This window comes from Oncorhynchus clarkii, unplaced genomic scaffold (genome assembly GCF_045791955.1).
Source record: "Oncorhynchus clarkii lewisi isolate Uvic-CL-2024 unplaced genomic scaffold, UVic_Ocla_1.0 unplaced_contig_10120_pilon_pilon, whole genome shotgun sequence".
NCBI classification, from domain to species: Eukaryota; Metazoa; Chordata; class Actinopteri; order Salmoniformes; family Salmonidae; genus Oncorhynchus; species Oncorhynchus clarkii.
The window spans coordinates 1-13,885 of NW_027260091.1; the positions used below are offsets into that span (position 1 = coordinate 1).

A 13,885-nucleotide genomic window follows, 5' to 3' on the forward strand; every position below is an offset into this window, starting at 1 on the left:
TGCGATCTGTATGAATGTGACCAGACTGACAGCTTCTCTGAGCCAGGCAAATTCATTTATCAGGGTCATTGTAATGGATATATCCAAAGAAATGGCAATATAATCCAAGGTAAAACAAACAAAAATGTAGATCGTTTTCTGTCATTTCAGCTGCTTGATGTGATTGTGTGATAGATTTACTTGGCTGGCTAGCAAAGGAAAAGAAGCTAGCCTGCATAGGTACAGTGCATTCGGAATGTTTTCAGACCCCTTACTTTTTTCCACATTTTGTTACGTTACAGCCTTATACTAAAATGGATGAAATAAAATAAAATCTATCTACACACAATACCACATAATGACAAAGCGATAACATATAGTTTTTATTAATGAAAAAAATATTTTAAAAATACCTTATTTACATACATTTTCAGACCCTTTGCTATGAGGCTGGAAATTGAGCTCAGGTCCATCCTGTTTCCATTGATCATCCTTGAAATGTTTCTTCAACTTGATTGGAGTCCACCTGTGGTAAATTCAAATGATTGGTCATTTCTGCAGCATTGAAGGTACCCAAGAACACAGTGACTTCCATCACTCTTAAATGGAAGAAGTTTTGAACCACCAAGCCTCTTCCAAGAGCCGCTGCACACAATAATTCCCGGCTTCTCAAGCCTTATTGTTTAATTAATTGACTAAGTAATTTCTGATTTCATTAGGTTCTGAGAGCGATAAATGTCCCACCCAGCCAAAGTCAGCCACACCCTTAGTACTCCACTCATTGGGTTCCCGTAGTGTAGTGGTTATAACGTTCGCCTAACACGCGAAAGGTCCCCGGATCGAGACCGGGCGGAAACACATTTTAACAAATTGGTCCTTCGCACTTCTCAGTATTTGCTATTCAGACTTTATGAATGTGACCAGACTGACAGCTTCTCTGAGCCAGGCAAATTCATTTATCAGGGTCATTGTAATGGATATATCCAAAGAAATGGCAATATAATCCAAGGTAAAACAAACAAAAATGTAGATCGTTTTCTGTCATTTCAGCTGCTTGATGTGATTGTGTGATAGATTTAGTTGGCTGGCTAGCAAAGGAAAAGAAGCTAGCCTGCATAGGTACAGTGCATTCGGAAAGTTTTCAGACCCCTTACTTTTTTCCACATTTTGTTACGTTACAGCCTTATACTAAAATGGATGAAATAAAATAAAATCTATCTACACACAATACCACATAATGACAAAGCGATAACATATAGTTTTTATTAATGAAAAAAATATTTTAAAAATACCTTATTTACATACATTTTCAGACCCTTTGCTATGAGGCTGGAAATTGAGCTCAGGTCCATCCTGTTTCCATTGATCATCCTTGAGATGTTTCTTCAACTTGATTGGAGTCCACCTGTGGTAAATTCAAATGATTGGTCATTTCTGCAGCATTGAAGGTACCCAAGAACACAGTGGCTTCCATCACTCTTAAATAGAAGAAGTTTGGAACCACCAAGCCTCTTCCAAGTTTCCATTCCCGGCTTCTCATGTCTACCTCACATAATATCCCAAATTGAGTACCACATAAAGAGCCATAATACCCATTAAATATTTAAAAAATACCTTATTTACGTACGTTTTCAGACCCTTTGCTATGAGGCTGGAAATTGAGCTCAGGTCCATCCTGTTTCCATTGATCATCCTTGAGATGTTTCTTCAACTTGATTGGAGTCCACCTGTGGTAAATTCAAATGATTGGTCATTTCTGCAGCATTGAAGGTACCTCACTTAAATGGAAGAATAAGCCTCTTCCAAGACTGCAACAATAATTCAAGCCTTACTGTTTAATTAATTGACTAAGTAATTTCTGATTTCATTAGGTTCTGAGAGCGATAAATGTCCCACCCAGCCAAAGTCAGCCACACCCTTAGTATTCCACTCATTGGGTTTCCGTAGTGTAGTGGTTATCACGTTCGCCTCACACGCGAAAGTCAGTCACACCCTTAGTTTTCTAATCATTCGGTTTCCGTAGTGTAGTGGTTATCACGTTCGCCTCACACTCGAAAGGTCCCCGGTTCGAAACCGGGCGGAAACATTTTGTAATATTCAATATTTCCCAATGCCCAGAGGCTAGCATTTGGTTTGAAACAGTTGAGGTTTGTCTAAACCTTGCTGTCTACCTCTCCGACCTGTGGATCAATGTTGCCGTTTTTTTGGGGACCTCCACCATGCGATCTGTATGAATGTGACCAGACTGACAGCTTCTCTGAGCCAGGCAAATTCATTTATCAGGGTCATTGTAATGGATATATCCAAAGAAATTGCAATATAATCCAAGGTAAAACAAACAAAAATGTAGATCGTTTTCTGTCATTTCAGCTGCTTGATGTGATTGTGTGATAGATTTAGTTGGCTGGCTAGCAAAGGAAAAGAAGCTAGCCTGCATAGGTACAGTGCATTCGGAAAGTTTTCAGACCCCTTACTTTTTTCCACATTTTGTTACGTTACAGCCTTATACTAAAATGGATGAAATAAAATAAAATCTATCTACACACAATACCACATAATGACAAAGCGATAACATATAGTTTTTATTAATGAAAAAAATATTTTAAAAATACCTTATTTGCATACATTTTCAGACCCTTTGCTATGAGGCTGGAAATTGAGCTCAGGTCCATCCTGTTTCCATTGATCATCCTTGAGATGTTTCTTCAACTTGATTGGAGTCCACCTGTGGTAAATTCAAATGATTGGTCATTTCTGCAGCATTGAAGGTACCCAAGAACACAGTGGCTTCCATCACTCTTAAATGGAAGAAGTTTTGAACCACCAAGCCTCTTTCAAGAGCCGCTGCACACAATAATTCCCGGCATCTCAAGCCATATTGTTTAATTAATTGACTAAGTAATTTCTGATTTCATTAGGTTCTGAGAGCGATAAATGTCCCACCCAGCAAAAGTCAGCCACACCCTTAGTACTCCACTCATTGGGTTTCCGTAGTGTAGTGGTTATCACGTTCGCCTAACACACGAAAGGTCCACGGTTCGAGACCGGACGGAAACACATTTTAACAAATTGGTCCTTCGCACTTCTCAGTATTTGCTATTCAGACTTTAGTTTCAGTAGTGTATTGGTTATCACGTTCGCCTCACACGCGGAAGTCAGTCACACCCTTAGTATTCCAATCATTCGGTTTCCGTAGTGTAGTGGTTATCACGTACGCCTCACACGCGAAAGGTCCCCGGTTCGAAATCGGGTGGTAATATTGATTATTTCCCAATGCCCAGAGGCTAGCATTTGGTTTGAAACAGTTGAGGTTTGTCTAAACCTTGCTGTCTACCTCTCCGACCTGTGGATCAATGTTGCCGTTTTTTTGGGGACCTCCACCATGCGATCTGTATGAATGTGACCAGACTGACAGCTTCTCTGAGCCAGGCAAATTCATTTATCAGGGTCATTGTAATGGATATATCCAAAGAAATGGCAATATAATCCAAGGTAAAACAAACAAAAATGTAGATTGTTTTCTGTCATTTCAGCTGCTTGATGTGATTGTGTGATAGATTTAGTTGGCTGGCTAGCAAAGGAAAAGAAGCTAGCCTGCATAGGTACAGTGCATTCGGAAAGTTTTCAGACCCCTTACTTTTTTCCACATTTTGTTACGTTACAGCCTTATACTAAAATGGATGAAATAAAATAAAATCTATCTACACACAATATCACATAATGACAAAGCGATAACATATAGTTTTTATTAATGAAAAAAATATTTTAAAAATACCTTATTTGCATACATTTTCAGACCCTTTGCTATGAGGCTGGAAATTGAGCTCAGGTCCATCCTGTTTCCATTGATCATCCTTGAGATGTTTCTTCAACTTGATTGGAGTCCACCTGTGGTAAATTCAAATGATTGGTCATTTCTGCAGCATTGAAGGTACCCAAGAACACAGTGGCTTCCATCACTCTTAAATGGAAGAAGTTTTGAACCACCAAGCCTCTTTCAAGAGCCGCTGCACACAATAATTCCCGGCATCTCAAGCCATATTGTTTAATTAATTGACTAAGTAATTTCTGATTTCATTAGGTTCTGAGAGCGATAAATGTCCCACCCAGCCAAAGTCAGCCACACCCTTAGTGTTCCACTCATTAGGTTTCTGTAGTGTAGTGGTTATCACGTTCGCCTAACACACGAAAGGTCCACGGTTCGAGACCGGACGGAAACACATTTTAACAAATTGGTCCTTCGCACTTCTCAGTATTTGCTATTCAGACTTTAGTTTCAGTAGTGTATTGGTTATCACGTTCGCCTCACACGCGGAAGTCAGTCACACCCTTAGTATTCCAATCATTCGGTTTCCGTAGTGTAGTGGTTATCACGTACGCCTCACACGCGAAAGGTCCCCGGTTCGAAATCGGGTGGTAATATTGATTATTTCCCAATGCCCAGAGGCTAGCATTTGGTTTGAAACAGTTGAGGTTTGTCTAAACCTTGCTGTCTACCTCTCCGACCTGTGGATCAATGTTGCCGTTTTTTTGGGGACCTCCACCATGCGATCTGTATGAATGTGACCAGACTGACAGCTTCTCTGAGCCAGGCAAATTCATTTATCAGGGTCATTGTAATGGATATATCCAAAGAAATGGCAATATAATCCAAGGTAAAACAAACAAAAATGTAGATTGTTTTCTGTCATTTCAGCTGCTTGATGTGATTGTGTGATAGATTTAGTTGGCTGGCTAGCAAAGGAAAAGAAGCTAGCCTGCATAGGTACAGTGCATTCGGAAAGTTTTCAGACCCCTTACTTTTTTCCACATTTTGTTACGTTACAGCCTTATACTAAAATGGATGAAATAAAATAAAATCTATCTACACACAATATCACATAATGACAAAGCGATAACATATAGTTTTTATTAATGAAAAAAATATTTTAAAAATACCTTATTTGCATACATTTTCAGACCCTTTGCTATGAGGCTGGAAATTGAGCTCAGGTCCATCCTGTTTCCATTGATCATCCTTGAGATGTTTCTTCAACTTGATTGGAGTCCACCTGTGGTAAATTCAAATGATTGGTCATTTCTGCAGCATTGAAGGTACCCAAGAACACAGTGGCTTCCATCACTCTTAAATGGAAGAAGTTTTGAACCACCAAGCCTCTTTCAAGAGCCGCTGCACACAATAATTCCCGGCATCTCAAGCCATATTGTTTAATTAATTGACTAAGTAATTTCTGATTTCATTAGGTTCTGAGAGCGATAAATGTCCCACCCAGCCAAAGTCAGCCACACCCTTAGTGTTCCACTCATTAGGTTTCTGTAGTGTAGTGGTTATCACGTTCGCCTAACACACGAAAGGTCCACGGTTCGAGACCGGACGGAAACACATTTTATCAAATTGGTCCTTCGCACTTCTCAGTATTTGCTATTCAGACTTTAGTTTCAGTAGTGTATTGGTTATCACGTTCGCCTCACACGCGGAAGTCAGTCACACCCTTAGTATTCCAATCATTCGGTTTCCGTAGTGTAGTGGTTATCACGTACGCCTCACACGCGAAAGGTCCCCGGTTCGAAATCGGGTGGTAATATTGATTATTTCCCAATGCCCAGAGGCTAGCATTTGGTTTGAAACAGTTGAGGTTTGTCTAAACCTTGCTGTCTACCTCTCCGACCTGTGGATCAATGTTGCCGTTTTTTTGGGGACCTCCACCATGCGATCTGTATGAATGTGACCAGACTGACAGCTTCTCTGAGCCAGGCAAATTCATTTATCAGGGTCATTGTAATGGATATATCCAAAGAAATGGCAATATAATCCAAGGTAAAACAAACAAAAATGTAGATCGTTTTCTGTCATTTCAGCTGCTTGATGTGATTGTGTGATAGATTTAGTTGGCTGGCTAGCAAAGGAAAAGAAGCTAGCCTGCATAGGTACAGTGCATTCGGAAAGTTTTCAGACCCCTTACTTTTTTCCACATTTTGTTACGTTACAGCCTTATACTAAAATGGATGAAATAAAATAAAATCTATCTACACACAATACCACATAATGACAAAGCGATAACATATAGTTTTTATTAATGAAAAAAATATTTTAAAAATACCTTATTTACATACATTTTCAGACCCTTTGCTATGAGGCTGGAAATTGAGCTCAGGTCCATCCTGTTTCCATTGATCATCCTTGAGATGTTTCTTCAACTTGATTGGAGTCCACCTGTGGTAAATTCAAATGATTGGTCATTTCTGCAGCATTGAAGGTACCCAAGAACACAGTGGCTTCCATCACTCTTAAATAGAAGAAGTTTGGAACCACCAAGCCTCTTCCAAGTTCCGGCTGCACACGATAATTCCCGGCTTCTCATGTCTACCTCACATAATATCCCAAATTGAGTACCACAGAAAGAGCCATAATACCCATTAAATATTTTAAAAATACCTTATTTACGTACGTTTTCAGACCCTTTGCTATGAGGCTGGAAATTGAGCTCAGGTCCATCCTGTTTCCATTGATCATCCTTGAGATGTTTCTTCAACTTGATTGGAGTCCACCTGTGGTAAATTCAAATGATTGGTCATTTCTGCAGCATTGAAGGTAACCAAGAACACAGTGGCTTCCATCACTCTTAAATGGAAGAAGTTTTGAACCACCAAGCCTCTTTCAAGAGCCACTGCACACAATAATTCCCGGCTTCTCAAGCCTTATTGTTTAATTAATTGACTAAGTAATTTCTGATTTCATTAGGTTCTGAGAGCGATAAATGTCCCACCCAGCCAAAGTCAGCCACACCCTTAGTATTCCACTCATTGGGTTTCCGTAGTGTAGTGGTTATCACGTTCGCCTAACACGCGAAAGGTCCCCGGTTCGAGACCGGGCGGAAACACATTTTAACAAATTGGTCCTTCGCACTTCTCAGTATTTGCTATTCAGACTTTAGTTTCAGTAGTGTATTGGTTATCACGTTCGCCTCACACGCGAAAGTCAGTCACACCCTTAGTTTTCCAATCATTCGGTTTCCGTAGTGTAGTGGTTATCACGTTCGCCTCACACGCGAAAGGTCCCCGGTTCGAAACCGGGCGGAAACATTTTGTAATATTCAATATTTCCCAATGCCCAGAGGCTAGCATTTGGTTTGAAACAGTTGAGGTTTGTCTAAACCTTGCTGTCTACCTCTCCGACCTGTGGATCAATGTTGCCGTTTTTTTGGGGACCTCCACCATGCGATCTGTATGAATGTGACCAGACTGACAGCTTCTCTGAGCCAGGCAAATTCATTTATCAGGGTCATTGTAATGGATATATCCAAAGAAATGGCAATATAATCCAAGGTAAAACAAACAAAAATGTAGATCGTTTTCTGTCATTTCAGCTGCTTGATGTGATTGTGTGATAGATTTAGTTGGCTGGCTAGCAAAGGAAAAGAAGCTAGCCTGCATAGGTACAGTGCATTCGGAAAGTTTTCAGACCCCTTACTTTTTTCCACATTTTGTTACGTTACAGCCTTATACTAAAATGGATGAAATAAAATAAAATCTATCTACACACAATACCACATAATGACAAAGCGATAACATATAGTTTTTATTAATGAAAAAAATATTTTAAAAATACCTTATTTACATACATTTTCAGACCCTTTGCTATGAGGCTGGAAATTGAGCTCAGGTCCATCCTGTTTCCATTGATCATCCTTGAGATGTTTCTTCAACTTGATTGGAGTCCACCTGTGGTAAATTCAAATGATTGGTCATTTCTGCAGCATTGAATGTACCCACGAACACAGTGGCTTCCATCACTCTTAAATAGAAGAAGTTTGGAACCACCAAGCCTCTTCCAAGTTCCGGCTGCACACAATAATTCCCGGCTTCTCATGTCTACCTCACATAATATTCCAAATTGAGTACCACAGAAAGAGCCATAATACCCATTAAATATTTTAAAAATACCTTATTTACGTACATTTTCAGACCCTTTGCTATGAGGCTGGAAATTGAGCTCAGGTCCATCCTGTTTCCATTGATCATCCTTGAGATGTTTCTTCAACTTGATTGGAGTCCACCTGTGGTAAATTCAAATGATTGGTCATTTCTGCAGCATTGAAGGTACCCAAGAACACAGTGGCTTCCATCACTCTTAAATGGAAGAAGTTTTGAACCACCAAGCCTCTTCCAAGAGCCGCTGCACACAATAATTCCCGGCTTCTCAAGCCTTATTGTTTAATTAATTGACTAAGTAATTTCTGATTTCATTAGGTTCTGAGAGCGATAAATGTCCCACCCAGCCAAAGTCAGCCACACCCTTAGTGTGTAGTGGTTATCACGTTCGCCTAACACGTGAAAGGTCCCCGGTTCGAGACCGGGCGGAAACACATTTTAACAAATTGGTCCTTCGCACTTCTCAGTATTTGCTATTCAGACTTTAGTTTCAGTAGTGCCGTGGTTATCACGTTCGCCTCACACGCGAAAGTCAGTCACACCCTTAGTTTTCCAATCATTCGGTTTCATTAGTGTAGTGGTTATCACATTTGCCTCACACGCGAAAGGTCCCCGGTTCGAAACCGGGCGGAAACATTTTGTAATATTCAATATTTCCCAATGCCCAGAGGCTAGCATTTGGTTTGAAACAGTTGAGGTTTGTCTAAACCTTGCTGTCTACCTCTCCGACCTGTGGATCAATGTTGCCGTTTTTTTGGGGACCTCCACCATGCGATCTGTATGAATGTGACCAGACTGACAGCTTCTCTGAGCCAGGCAAATTCATTTATCAGGGTCATTGTAATGGATATATCCAAAGAAATGGCAATATAATCCAAGGTAAAACAAACAAAAATGTAGATCGTTTTCTGTCATTTCAAGCTGCTTGATGTGATTGTGTGATAGATTTAGTTGGCTGGCTAGCAAAGGAAAAGAAGCTAGCCTGCATAGGTACAGTGCATTCGGAAAGTTTTCAGACCCCTTACTTTTTTCCACATTTTGTTACGTTACAGCCTTATACTAAAATGGATGAAATAAAATAAAATCTATCTACACACAATACCACATAATGACAAAGCGATAACATATCGTTTTTATTAATGAAAAAAATATTTTAAAAATACCTTATTTACATACATTTTCAGACCCTTTGCTATGAGGCTGGAAATTGAGCTCAGGTCCATCCTGTTTCCATTGATCATCCTTGAGATGTTTCTTCAACTTGATTGGAGTCCACCTGTGGTAAATTCAAATGATTGGTCATTTCTGCAGCATTGAAGGTACCCAAGAACACAGATGCTTCCATGACTCTTAAATGGAAGAAGTTTTGAACCACCAAGCCTCTTCCAAGAGCCGCTGCACACAATAATTCCCGGCTTCTCAAGCCTTATTGCTTAATTAATTGACTAAGTAATTTCTGATTTCATTAGGTTCTAAGAGCGATAAATGTCCCACCCAGCCAAAGTCAGCCACACCCTTAGTATTCCACTCATTGGGTTTCCGTAGTGTAGTGGTTATCACGTTCGCCTAACACAAGAAATGTCCGCGGTTCAAGACCGGGCGGAAACACATTTTAACAAATTGGTCCTTCGCACTTCTCAGTATTTGCTATTCAGACTTTAGTTTCAGTAGTGTATTGGTTATCACGTTCGCCTCACACGCGAAAGTCAGTCACACCCTTAGTTTTCCACTCATTCGGTTTCCGTAGTGTAGTGGTTATCAAATCAAATCAAATCAAATCAAATTTTATTTGTCACACACACATGGTTAGCAGATGTTAATGCGAGTGTAGCGAAATGCTTGTGCTTCTAGTTCCGACAATGCAGTAATGCATTGTAATCTAAGTAATCTAACTAACAATTCCAAAACTACTGTCTTGTACACAGTGTAAGGGGATAAAGAATATGTACATAAGGATATATGAATGAGTGATGGTACAGAGCAGCATAGGCAAGATACAGTAGATGGTATCGAGTACAGTATGTACAAATGAGATGAGTATGTAAACAAAGTGGCATAGTTTAAAGTGGCTAGTGATACATGTATTACATAAGGATACAGTCGATGATATAGAGTACAGTATATACGTATGCATATGAGATGAATAATGTAGGGTAAGTAACATTATATAAGGTAGCATTGTTTAAAGTGGCTAGTGATATATTTACATCATTTCCCATCAATTCCCATTATTAAAGTGGCTGGAGTTTAGTCAGTGTCAGTGTGTTGGCAGCAGCCACTCAGTGTTAGTGGTGGCTGTTTAACAGTCTGATGGCCTTGAGATAGAAGCTGTTTTTCAGTCTCTCGGTCCCAGCTTTGATGCACCTGTACTGACCTCGCCTTCTGGATGATAGCGGGGTGAACAGGCAGTGGCTCGGGTGGTTGATGTCCTTGATGATCTTTATGGCCTTCCTGTGACATCGGGTGGTGTAGGTGTCCTGGAGGGCAGGTAGTTTGCCCCCGGTGATGCGTTGTGCAGACCTCACTACCCTCTGGAGAGCCTTACGGTTGAGGGCGGTGCAGTTGCCATACCAGGCGGTGATACAGCCCGCCAGGATGCTCTCGATTGTGCATCTGTAGAAGTTTGTGAGTGCTTTTGGTGACAAGCCAAATTTCTTCAGCCTCCTGAGGTTGAAGAGGCGCTGCTGCGCCTTCTTCACGATGCTGTCTGTGTGAGTGGACCAATTCAGTTTGTCTGTGATGTGTATGCCGAGGAACTTAAAACTTGCTACCCTCTCCACTACTGTTCCATCGATGTGGATAGGGGGGTGTTCCCTCTGCTGTTTCCTGAAGTCCACAATCATCTCCTTAGTTTTGTTGACGTTGAGTGTGAGGTTATTTTCCTGACACCACACTCCGAGGGCCCTCACCTCCTCCCTGTAGGCCGTCTCGTCGTTGTTGGTAATCAAGCCTACCACTGTTGTGTCGTCCGCAAACTTGATGATTGAGTTGGAGGCGTGCGTGGCCACGCAGTCGTGGGTGAACAGGGAGTACAGGAGAGGGCTCAGAACGCACCCTTGTGGGGCCCCAGTGTTGAGGATCAGCGGGGAGGAGATGTTGTTGCCTACCCTCACCACCTGGGGGCGGCCCGTCAGGAAGTCCAGTACCCAGTTGCACAGGGCGGGGTCGAGACCCAGGGTCTCGAGCTTGATGACGAGCTTGGAGGGTACTATGGTGTTGAATGCCGAGCTGTAGTCGATGAACAGCATTCTCACATAGGTATTCCTCTTGTCCAGATGGGTTAGGGCAGTGTGCAGTGTGGTTGAGATTGCATCGTCTGTGGACCTATTTGGGCGGTAAGCAAATTGGAGTGGGTCTAGGGTGTCAGGTAGGGTGGAGGTGATATGGTCCTTGACTAGTCTCTCAAAGCACTTCATGATGACGGATGTGAGTGCTACGGGGCGGTAGTCGTTTAGCTCAGTTACCTTAGCTTTCTTGGGAACAGGAACAATGGTGGCCCTCTTGAAGCATGTGGGAACAGCAGACTGGTATAGGGATTGATTGAATATGTCCGTAAACACACCGGCCAGCTGGTCTGCGCATGCTCTGAGGGCGCGGCTGGGGATGCCGTCTGGGCCTGCAGCCTTGCGAGGGTTAACACGTTTAAATGTCTTACTCACCTCGGCTGCAGTGAAGGAGAGACCGCATGTTTTCGTTGCAGGCCGTGTCAGTGGCACTGTATTGTCCTCAAAGCGGGCAAAAAAGTTATTTAGTCTGCCTGGGAGCAAGACATCCTGGTCCGTGACTGGGCTGGATTTCTTCCTGTAGTCCGTGATTGACTGTAGACCCTGCCACATGCCTCTTGTGTCTGAGCCGTTGAATTGAGATTCTACTTTGTCTCTGTACTGGCGCTTAGCTTGTTTGATAGCCTTGCGGAGGGAATAGCTGCACTGTTTGTATTCGGTCATGTTACCAGACACCTTGCCCTGATTAAAAGCAGTGGTTCGCGCTTTCAGTTTCACACGAATGCTGCCATCAATCCACGGTTTCTGGTTAGGGAATGTTTTAATCGTTGCTATGGGAACGACATCTTCAACGCACGTTCTAATGAACTCGCACACCGAATCAGCGTATTCGTCAATGTTGTTATCTGACGCAATACGAAACATCTCCCAGTCCACGTGGAAGCAGTCTTGGAGTGTGGAGTCAGCTTGGTCGGACCAGCGTTGGACAGACCTCAGCGTGGGAGCCTCTTGTTTTAGTTTCTGTCTGTAGGCAGGGATCAACAAAATGGAGTCGTGGTCAGCTTTTCCGAAAAGGGGCGGGGCAGGGCCTTATATGCGTAGCGGAAGTTAGAGTAACAATGATCCAAGGTCTTTCCACCCCTGGTTGCGCAATCGATATGCTGATAAAATTTAGGGAGTCTTGTTTTCAGATTAGCCTTGTTAAAATCCCCAGCTACAATGAATGCAGCCTCCGGATAAATTGTTTCCAGTTTGCAGAGAGTTAAATAAAGTTCGTTCAGAGCCATCGATGTGTCTGCTTGGTGGGGGATATATACGGCTGTGATTATAATCGAAGAGAATTCTCTTGGTAGATAATGCGGTCTACATTTGATTGTGAGGAATTCTAAATCAGGTGAACAGAAGGATTTGAGTTCTTGTATGTTTCTTTCATCACACCATGTCACGTTGGCCATGAGGCATACGCCCCCGCCCCTCTTCTTACCAGAAAGATGTTTGTTTCTGTCAGCCCGATGAGTGGAGAAACCCGTTGGCTGCACCGCTTCGGATAGAGTCTCTCCAGTGAGCCATGTTTCAGTGAAGCAAAGGACGTTACAGTCTCTGATGTCCCTCTGGAATGCTACCCTTGCTCGGATTTCATCAACCTTGTTGTCAAGAGACTGGACATTGGCAAGAAGAATGCTAGGGAGTGGTGCACGGTGTGCCCGTCTCCGGAGTCTGACCAGAAGACCGCCTCGTTTCCCTCTCTTTCGGAGTCGTTTTTTTGGGTCGCTGCATAGGATCCACTCCGTTGTCCTGTTTGTGAGGCAGAACACAGGATCCGCGTCGCGAAAAACATATTCTTGGTCGTACTGATGGTGAGTTGACGCTGATCTTATATTCAGTAGTTCTTCTCGACTGTATGTAATGAAACCTAAGATGACCTGGGGTACTAATGTAAGAAATAACACGTAAAAAAACAAAAAACTGCATAGTTTCCTAGGAATGCGAAGCGAGGCGGCCATCTCTGTCGGCGCCGGAACTTATCACGTTCGCTTCACACGCTTCGCTTATCACGTTCGCTTCACACGCGAAAGGTCCCTGGTTCGAAACCGGGCGGAAACATTTTGTAATATTCAATATTTCCCAAAGCCCAGAGGCTAGCATTTGGTTTGAAACAGTTGAGGTTTGTCTAAACCTTGCTGTCTACCTCTCCGACCTGTGGATCAATGTTGCCGTTTTTTTGGGGACCTCCACCATGCGATCTGTATGAATGTGACCAGACTGACAGCTTCTCTGAGCCAGGCAAATTCATTTATCAGGGTCATTGTAATGGATATATCCAAAGAAATGGCAATATAATCCAAGGTAAAAAAAACAAAAATGTAGATCGTTTTCTGTCATTTCAGCTGCTTGATGTGATTGTGTGATAGATTTAGTTGGCTGGCTAGCAAAGGAAAAGAAGCTAGCCTGCATAGGTACAATGCATTCGGAAAGTTTTCAGACCCCTTACTTTTTTCCACATTTTGTTACGTTACAGCCTTATACTAAAATGGATGAAATAAAATAAAATCTATCTACACACAATACCACATAATGACAACATAAAGTTTTTATTAATGAAAAAAATATTTTAAAAATACCTTATTTACATACATTTTCAGACCCTTTGCTATGAGGCTGGAAATTGAGCTCAGGTCCATCCTGTTTCCATTGATCATCCTTGAGATGTTTCTTCAACTTGATTGGAGTCCACCTGTGGTAAATTCAAA

The 13,885-nt window shown here is 42.0% G+C and overlaps 8 non-coding genes across 8 annotated transcripts; all 8 read left to right on the plus strand.

Moving 5' to 3' along the window:
* The first annotated feature begins 764 nt into the window (after window positions 1-764).
* On the plus strand, window positions 765-837 carry trnav-aac (transfer RNA valine (anticodon AAC)). Its single transcript has one exon. It is a non-coding gene; the product is annotated as a tRNA-Val (tRNA).
* A 1,155-nt stretch (window positions 838-1,992) lies between these two features.
* On the plus strand, window positions 1,993-2,065 carry trnav-cac (transfer RNA valine (anticodon CAC)). The gene has a single exon. It is a non-coding gene; the product is annotated as a tRNA-Val (tRNA).
* An 898-nt stretch (window positions 2,066-2,963) lies between these two features.
* trnav-aac (transfer RNA valine (anticodon AAC)) lies at window positions 2,964-3,036 on the plus strand. The gene has a single exon. It is a non-coding gene; the product is annotated as a tRNA-Val (tRNA).
* Window positions 3,037-4,126: 1,090 nt separating this feature from the next.
* trnav-aac (transfer RNA valine (anticodon AAC)) lies at window positions 4,127-4,199 on the plus strand. Its single transcript has one exon. It is a non-coding gene; the product is annotated as a tRNA-Val (tRNA).
* A 1,090-nt stretch (window positions 4,200-5,289) lies between these two features.
* Window positions 5,290-5,362, plus strand: trnav-aac (transfer RNA valine (anticodon AAC)). Its single transcript has one exon. It is a non-coding gene; the product is annotated as a tRNA-Val (tRNA).
* A 1,425-nt stretch (window positions 5,363-6,787) lies between these two features.
* On the plus strand, window positions 6,788-6,860 carry trnav-aac (transfer RNA valine (anticodon AAC)). The gene has a single exon. It is a non-coding gene; the product is annotated as a tRNA-Val (tRNA).
* A 129-nt stretch (window positions 6,861-6,989) lies between these two features.
* trnav-cac (transfer RNA valine (anticodon CAC)) lies at window positions 6,990-7,062 on the plus strand. The gene has a single exon. It is a non-coding gene; the product is annotated as a tRNA-Val (tRNA).
* Window positions 7,063-8,474: 1,412 nt separating this feature from the next.
* Window positions 8,475-8,547, plus strand: trnav-cac (transfer RNA valine (anticodon CAC)). The gene has a single exon. It is a non-coding gene; the product is annotated as a tRNA-Val (tRNA).
* Window positions 8,548-13,885: the final 5,338 nt, after the last annotated feature.